Here is a 9,863-nt window from a genome sequence, read left to right as displayed (position 1 = left end):
CCATGTAATCAACCGTGGAATGACCCTGAGGGTAGCTGGCCAACGGGCCCAGCCTAACTCGAGCCGCTACACTGTAGCAGGCATCATAAGGACATCTTGAAATGAGAATCGGTGAGTACAGTCACTTTGCACTAAGACTTGTAGCACTGCCATATGCCAATGAGAAACACACCAATACCATTGCTGTAAAAATACTGAAATTGTTACTTTACAGAATTGCTAGATGACCAGATGCTGGGGGCAGAGGAAGCATGTTCACTGCAGACCAAGTAACCCATATAGTCATTATGGCAATTGCAAATAATCCTATACTTGGAAATAAACACTTGTGTTTGTTTTGATGTGTTTGAATAAACAGCAGTACTTGAAGTTTGGATCCCTCTATGCTTATGGATCTATGACAGAAGTATGAGCTCAAACTGACATAGCCTACCTTGTGCGCAGAGAAAGCAAAAGCCAGATGTGTTTTGTATTCATACCATCAGTGTGCAGTTGGCGCATTGTGTGCTTAGTAGATGATGGCTTGTGTGTACTGTTTGATACGGAAACACCATTTTTACGAAGGTGTGAAGAGTTAATCCAGCTGTGTTTGCTTTTGCAAGAGAACTACAATGTTTTGATGATTGGGTGACAGGTTTTCTTATTTGTGTGAAGAGTTTTGCAAAATTAGCCAATTGTTACAAAAAATGTGCTTAAGCAATCAGAAAAAACTGTAATTCTGTTTTTCTGGACGTAGAGTTTTGTGGGAGAAACGTTTCGTCCAAGGGACTTCTTCAGTCTCAGCTGACTGCAGGTTTCCCCAAATCTTATAAACAGTACATTTGCATAATGAATGAAACCAGCCCACTGAAGGGACAATGGGCTGTTTATAAGATTTGGGGAAACCGCAGTCAGTAACCTGCAGTCAGCTGAGGCTGAAGAAGTCCCTTGGACGAAACGTTTCTCCCACAAAACTCTACGTCCAGATGAACAGAATTAACTTTTGGAGATTTACTTTCCTGGATGATTGAGAATGCATCAAGATATCTATAGAAAAAAAGACTCTTGATTCTCAAAGGTCCAAAGTTTGTTTGTGTGTGTTACATCTCCTCGAGAGGAGGAGGGGATAACACAACAACTCCGGAAACTCAGTACAGGTGTTATGGAAAAAAGGTTTAATGGCAGCGCTCCAGAGTCAGACAACCAGATAACCCAGAGTCAGACAACAAATGTGGGGGAAAAAGGGAGTTAGGTTGTGCCAAAAAAAAAAAAAAACCCCACCAAAAAGACAAAACCAAAACTTAGCTGAGCTACTATCCTAGAAAAGCATCAAACAGGAAAAAAAGGCCCTAGACCTCAACTTAAAACAAGTAGTGATGTGTCCTGTGTGTCGAAGCGTCGAATCGTGTGTCGGGTAATCACGGGAGCGTTTTTGTGAAGCGCGTATCGAGGCTCGCTTTGATTACGTATGCAGTGACGTTCGAGGCCTCGCGGGCAGTCCGTACCACGTGACTGATTCAGGGACTGGTTCACCGGTTCGCGCCAGATTCGAAATAAAATGGGCAGAAAAACAGGTGATTCCCCATCACGCTGTGTTGTGGAATTGGATTACGTACGTGCTACATAGTTACTTATGCATTTCTTCTTCGATGGAACCAGCAAGGAAGAGATGTTTTTTTTTAAATGTTGTCTCTCCTAATAAAGTATGCACACAGTAATAAATATCACAAATGATAAACACCATAATATAAATAAACAACACTACACATCCTATAATCTGATTTCTGTCTTTTAGTTTATTAAAAAGTGAAGCACCAAACACTAGTTTGTGTCATTATCCAGATGTACATAAGCATGATTACACAGGTACTAGGAGCGGGTTTGGATTATCGATTAAAATCGATTCTAGCTTGGATGTCGATTCATTAAAATCCTGAATCGATTTTTAATAGAAATATTACTACATTTCAACAACCACCAAACAGCTAAAACAGTAAATGAGAGGAGGTACACCGATTCTGCACAAAGACGTAAACACAAGGCGCGGACCGCTGACGGATCAGAATCAGTGAGATGTCGCCTTTCTCACCAGACAGCACGGACACGGTCGGGGCTGAAAGCCGACAGTTCACTGATTCTGATCCGTCGGCGGGTCCGTGCTTCATGTTTACGCCTTTTTTGCGCTGATTCTGAAGCTGTAGGTTTTATTTCTCTTCAAACAATATTGACCGAACCAGCAGAAAAAGAAGATCCAAACTACGCTTCACATAAACATCGTCATGAATTTCCTCTGATTTTTGCTGTTTTGCTTTCACCAGGATAAAAATCACACTTCATGCACAGCTCTCTCTCTCTCTCACACACACACACACACACACAACCTTCAAGAACAGTTTCCTGTCTAAAAATCTGCTTTCTGCATTATTCGCTTGTTTGTTACGCATAAGACCTCCGTTGTTTGTCAGCCGCTGTTCTTTCCCATTTAAATACTTCCGAAAAGAAAACCTAATTTCTGTCGTTCGATAGGCTACTAAAATAATTGAAACTTTTTAACATTATGCAAAATTGCAAAACGCTAAGGTGTGTCTCTAATAAAACCTCTATTTGCTCTGCTTCAGTTCAGCAGCATCAGGTAATGTTCATTTGTTGATTAATGGTTTTCTTTCGGTTTTGATCTACTGCTGAATATTTTCATAAAATCGTTTTTCTGTTTTAGCCTCAGCTATGTTGACACAAAGGCATCTGCTGTGATGCTTACACATTAGATAAAGTCTCGAAAGTGTCAGCTTTCTTTTTATAGTTATACAAATATGCAAATGTACAGATCTATGATCTGAATTATAGTATTGACTGACTGTCTGAGGCTGACAGTTACACAATCATACCAAAACGCTGTCCTGATACTTTCCACTTTCTCTTTTGTATCACACATACTGAGACAATATTCGGGATAAATAACCAAGAAAACAATTTATTTATTCAGTTTAGAGGTTTACACATCATTATAATCACAGAGCCCGCTTCACTTGAATTGTCCACTTGATGGCGCAGTAGAGCAAATGAATCATCACAGTGCTTCGAACCATGAGTCGACCAATTGGGTGGAAAGCTTCAGTTCATCATGAGGCTTCATCTCACCATCACTAAAAACAAGCTCAAAGTTACATGGGTGGCACCAACCTACTTACCTAGTGTTTCTATCAAAAAGACTCTACGTGAGTAAGTGTATGGGGCCCCCAAACTTACCTAGTCCACTTTACTCCCACCACAAGCATCAAACAAAAGAAAGACAGCAGGAAACCGTCACACATGTGCCAAACAATTCAAAGGAGGGAAGAGAGCCGCGCCCAGCCACAGGTGGGTCTCCTTATCAAGGTGTTCACTTCTGGTTTGTCCAATCAGGGCCTCCCTCCTCTAATTAGTTGGACGTCCCTAGATTGACATCAGCCTGTAGTCTGCGACCTAAGGGAACGGAAAACAAAAGGAGAGGGAAAGAGAACATGCAGCCTGCAGACACATAACAGTGTGTGTGTGTTTTCAATCAGTAGAAAAAGAGTAATGAATAAAGTTTGTGATTTTCCTGAAAACAGATCCTGTTACTACTGATAGTGTTGGTCCATCTGTTAGTGAGCAGGTAGTGAAAAAATCAGAGTGTAAAAACATCCTATAAAAATATATTGGATTTATTTATTGGTTTGCAGAGTGTTTGAGAAGATAGTTACATATAAAGATATGAAGCGACACAAATAAAGATTTTTCCAAAAGAAAACACAAACAGACATAAAAGATCTTATTATTATTATATTATTATATTATATCTCTCGGCTGGCCTGGGAATGCCTTGGTATTCCTCCGGACAAGCTGGAGGAGGTGGCTGGGGAGAGGGAGGCCTGGGCCTCTTTGCTTAGGCTGCTACCCCCGCGACCCGATCTCGGATAAAGCGGACGAAGATGGATGGATGGATGGATTTATTTATTGGTTTGCAGAGTGTTTGAGAAGATAGTTACATATAAAGATATGAAGCGAAACAAATAAAATTTTCAAAATAAAACAGGAAATGATCTAAGATATACACATAAAACATAAAAGATGAGTGAAGTGATCTTATTGAAATAAAAATGAGAACAAGAGTCAGAGCAAACAAAAGACACAAAGCATTTATTATTTTCCTTTTACTCAAACCTCTTCAGTTTAATTTTAGGAGTTTCCTTTTTACTCTTATTTAAGTTCTTTTTTTATTTTCATATTAGGACTTTTTTGTTTGAATCATTAAAGTTTGAATGGCAGAATGCAAAAGATTAAACACACACAGGTACAACAAAGGCTCGTTCAGGTCAATACATCAAACGTCCAGCAGATGGTGATACACACTCAGTTTACAATGGCCAACTGTGCTGCTGCTCCTCCACCTGAAAGCATGTTTGGTTCCAGACTTCAATGTCAAAAACCTTAAAGAGAGTCAAAGACGCACAACTGAGCTTTCATGTCTTTAAAGGCCTCCAAGTTAAAGAAGGCAGTGGGAGAGAAAGCCATGATTCATTTAAAAAAAGAGAAAAAGGTATCAAACAAATATCAACGTGAACATATTTATGCAGAGATATCAAGTTAATTAGTAAAATGGGAAATATGTGTGATATGTGTGACTTTTTATAGAAACATGCTGAGGCAAGCATGGACATACAAATAAACCCCCCTCTTGTAGCTCTTTGGAAATGCACAAATACAATTTTATGTCCATTAGATTTTGTGAAAATATCTGTATGGCTGGAGTTTCCTGAGGAGCTTATTGATTTCTGCATTAAGCTGATTCTGTTAGTTAAAATTAAAATGTTGAGAACTGAAATTAAATTATGTGGCAACAATTCAAAGAACTTTTTTTTTTTTTAAAAAAAAGGGAAATTAAGATAAAAAACAATTATGTACTTTATAACATTCCAACATTATCTGATGTTTGTCAAACGTTTACAACAATGCCTTTGTTTCTCCCTGTTGAGCTAAGACCTCTAAAAAAATTATGCCATCTAGAAGTTGGTCAAATGTGAAAAGTAGGAGTGGAGCTGAACCCGAATACGATATTCGGAAAGGCACAAATAGCGTGTTTTTTTTTTTGTTTTTTTTTACAAATTCTTATTTCAAAAAATACTTTAAAAAATATTTGTATTTGCAAGCGCGAGCCACTTCACAAGCGGATGGCACAACATAGAAGAGCCACCTCCACAGGACAAGACTCAGCAGTCCATCTGCATCTAAAGGTCAAAGGTCACTCTTTCGAGGATGCCAACGTTGGGTGCAGGTTTCACAATGAGCTCACCTGAAACTCTGGCTGATTGGGACCCACACCCAGTTTGACACCTTGGCTCAGGCGATTAGAGGATCATCAGGGGGTCCTTTTGTCCCTCTGTGGGGGGAAACTCCCACTGGGTTTAAATCTGCTCCCTTCTCTTGTTTGCCAAAATCCCCACATCTGGGCTGAACTCATTTAGCTCAAAGGTCAGCTAATCAAAGGGGTGTGACCTCACGCCTGCCACTCAGCAGTCTATGAAGATGAATGGTAGATGATCCTGTGGAGCTTGGGCTGTGAAAAATACGCCCATGTAAATCTTGTATTTTTCTTGTTTTTTCTCTTTGGATTAGTTGGCGTTGTTGTTGCACTTGGTCACATTACCATGTAAGAATCTGTTCTAAGATGACTTTAAATGTATACATACAGTATAAATATATATATTTATTTTTTATTAAAAAGGATAGGGAGGGCTCAGCCCTGTCAGTCCATTCATACCAGCCGTCCCTGATAGACACACCAGGGATCCTAAATGCTGGCAAATCCACAGAACTTGTAAAAAAAGAAATGATCACATATATTGAACTCTCTACCTCTCTACCGGGTCCTCATCTTTTTACATTTATTCTGATTATCTGCGGAATTGATGACTGGTGTACATATGAACTCATATGTTTCATTCTGATATATCTCCGAAACTTTGTATGGGACAGTTCAGATAAATCTTTGCCCAGGATGTTGATTATTAGAGTTTTCTTCAAAGACTTCCCATTTACAAAGATGATGATTGAAATCCTGTCTGTAAAAGAAACAAAATATAAATTTAATACAGTTTAGACAGTTAGTCTCACCTCCAAAGAGAGTGAGTGAGGTGACACAGCTACCTGAAATATGATTACCACCTGTTAACATACCATCAGTGCCACTGTACTGTTGATCTCACAGTTATGGAGGACAGTATGTATAAGACCAGTGGTCAAATGTACCTTATTACATTTACTCAAGTACTTAATTGAAGTACAGTTTTAATGCAATTGTAATTTTAATCTTAATTTTAAGAATTTTAAGAATTTCTACTGTATGATGACAGTGGAGATTATTGTGGACTTCAGGAAGCACACAGCTCCACTCCCCCCCATCATCCTGACTGACACCCCCATCACCTCTGTGGACTCATTCCGCTTCCTGGGTACCACCATCACCCAGGACCTGAAGTGGGAGCCCACCATCACCTCCGTCATTAAGAAAGCCCAGCAGAGGATGTACTTCCTGAGGCAGCTGAAGAAATTCAACCTGCCAACACGGACGATGATGCAATTCTACACTGCAATCATCGAGTCCATCCTCACCTCCTCCATCACCGTGTGGTACGCTGGAGCCACTATCAGGGACAAACAGAGACTGCAGCGTGTTGTGCGCTCTGCTGAGAAGGTGATTGGCTGCAGACTCCCATCTTTGCAGGACCTGTACACCTCCAGGACACTGGGGCGTGCAGCTCGGATCTCAGCTGACCCTTCTCACCCTGGACACAGTCTGTTTGACCTGCTCCCCTCAGGCAGGAGGCTCCGGTCCATTCGCACCAGAACCTCTCGCCATAAGAACAGTTTCTTCCCCTCTGCTGTTGGACACATGAACAATAACCGTATGACTGTTCCCACCACTAACACATGACCCTACGCTGTGTTCACTGCATCATTCTATGTTTGGCACTGATCACCACCTGCACTCATGTATATATCATGTATATATCTATCCACTTAGCACTTTTAATTATTATTTTTATATTTTTATGACAGTATGTTTGCACTGAAGCACCGCAGCAATTTCCTAATGTTGTAAACCTGCTCAACATTTGGCAATAAAACCCTTTCTGATTCTGAATCTTCTGATTCTGATGTGATGCTGTTTTCATCAAAAAAGACAGTGAGATGCATTGAAGTCCTGTCCAGGTTCTCATGTGTTCCTGTTGGTCATCCAAGTCGGTCGATCCCCAAAGAAGAGAAAGACTCCGTGGAAGACTTGCAGGAGCTGTTTGGCCCAGAGGCAAACCGGTACATGATCATGCTCTTCAGGAGTATGTAAGTGAAGATGAGCCGGGGCTTCACTGCATCATCCAGTGCTGTGGAAATAGATTCCACGTCTTTGACAACATCAGCAAAGACACAACACAGGTGGTGGAGCTGGTCAAGAAGATTGGTGACATGATGGCAGCAAATGGAGTTGGAGGCTGCACCAATGTTGGTTGAAAAGAAGTATAAATTCATACAATCACTGATGCAACAAATCTTAACATTCATGTATATTTTTATGAGAAAGTAACAAAAATGGCCAATATGTGACATCTGCTCTTTGAAAAAACATAAATGAATATGTTTTTCACACATTTACAATCTAGGAAAGGCATGCAATAAATATATTATTATCTAAAACACTGCTTTTGGATTACACAGGAAATTTATGTCCTGAGGAAGTAGCAAAGAAGGTCTGAAAGTTACTGTTTCAGCTCCTATTGATTCACTGAGTAAAAGTACTTCATCATAGCAACACCAAATAACTACTTCTACTATTATTATTATTATTATTATTATTATTATTATTATTATAACAATAATAATAATTATTCTACCCTCCCTGTACGTTGATGCCCAGTTTGGCAGATAGATAAACAGTTCTTCAAAAGGAGAGGCAAAGGCTTCCAGTTCTCATTGCAGGGTTTATTTGTCTCCCTAATGAAGGCACTGTAAAACTACAAACATAAGAAAAGCATATTAAAACATAATTTGGAACATAATATATTCCTCACATTACAAAGTACAGACTGAAGACTTAGCAACTTGAATTATTGCTGGTATAACCAAGAAAAATAAATGAAAACATGTTAACCCCAAATCCCGCTAGCTTGATGCTAAATCATGATGAAATTTCCTATTGACATGCTAACACAATTAGCATCGGCAGTGCAGCTAACATGCCGGCTTCAAATATGAGAGTCAACAACCCATTTTACATCACATGCTTAACATGAACACAGAATATAATCGTACTTACAAGCATTTATTTCTCATGCTCCAGTACAGCCAACTTCAGAGCTAATATTTTGTGTGCTGGTATCAACTTGGCCAGACTCCATGAACTTTTCCTATATTTACTAGTGGTGGGCGGATCGATCCAAATATCGATAGTATCGATCCCAGGTCGGGATCGGTATCGGATCGATACTAGCATGGTTAGATCGATTCTTTACTTTGAGATCGCTATGCTGTGCTTTCGGCAGAAACGAAACAGCCAGGTTGCTGGACTCGCCGCTCCTGTGTCAGCGGAGAGCAGGCACACTTTGCTCCCCCCTCTCCTTATGTTTCGGTGTTGCGCTGACACGTCACGTGACTTAGACACTTTGGGGGTTATTAAGTTGTTTACATATTAATTATATTTTTACCAATTGTTTTTGTTGTTGAGAATTTTAATTGTGATTTTTATATTATAGTTTATCAACAGTGTTTGTTTTAATTTGTTTACTGGTTTATGTGCACTTAAGATTAACAAAAAAAAAAAAAAAGATCGCAGCCATGGCAGACCCGATGGCATTTTCATGCTTCGCCGCATCATTTATTCTTACAATAATCACACGGTTGCTGTAACAGTACATTCAACAGCTGCAGCTCTCCCACTGGCAGCCGTACACATCACCACCACCAAACCTGCAGCGGCAACGCAGAACACGCCCTGCCACATATCCCCATCGCCCACTTCACCCCACCCCGGGAATCGGCCCGGACCATCGGCGCCCCATGCCCAGCGACGGAGAAGTCTCCACTCTGGCGGTTGCCCGCGCCTCCAGCGGAAGCCCGGGAGCTGGCCTGATGGCCACCCATATGGCAAGCAGCGGCGGCGCAGCAGGAGTGGACGTGAGCCGGGGCTCAGAGGCAGCTGGGCAGACGGCCGGCACGCAGGGCCATGCAGCCTGCGTGCCGAAGCAGACAGCGTGCCGCCCTCAGGCAGGACCCTTGCGCACCTCAACCTCCATCTCCAGCTTGGCAGGTCCTGCTGGCGCGCTGTCCACCCTTACAGTGATCACCCGGTTGCTGTAACAGTAGCCTACATTCAACGGCTGCAGCCCTCCTGCTGCCAGCTGTACACATCAACACCAAAAACAACAACATCACAAGCAGCGCACAGGTTTTAAGCCGTTGAGGCATGATTGTAGATGGAGTGAAGGTGTGTCCATCTCATCTGCAGCAGCATTGCAGACCACGGCCTGCCACAATAATAAAGCATTTTTTAATTTAATTATAAATAAATTATTTCTCCTAATTATGTCCTGGGTTTTAAGTAATTAAAAATACAAAATGAAAACTCACAAAAAAGACTTAAGGTCATGAAAATTAATTGCGATTTAGCAGTTGAATGAGGCATCCACCTTATTTATTGGAAAGTATCGGTATTGGTATCGGCAATACTGGCCCGTATTTGGTATGGGATCGATACCAAAATATGCAGTATCACACACCACTAATATTTACTAGAGAAAATTGAGTACACAAACCCGCTTCCTCCCCCTAGTGTAGTAGGAAAACAACCTCCGACACTGGCCGCAAATACACTT

Source organism: Mchenga conophoros, linkage group LG9 (assembly GCF_057382185.1).
Source record: "Mchenga conophoros isolate Kocher_MC1m ecotype Shallow Benthic linkage group LG9, M_conophoros_male_GT1.1, whole genome shotgun sequence".
Taxonomy (NCBI): domain Eukaryota; kingdom Metazoa; phylum Chordata; class Actinopteri; order Cichliformes; family Cichlidae; genus Mchenga; species Mchenga conophoros.
Note: the sequence above shows the minus strand (reverse complement) of the source record.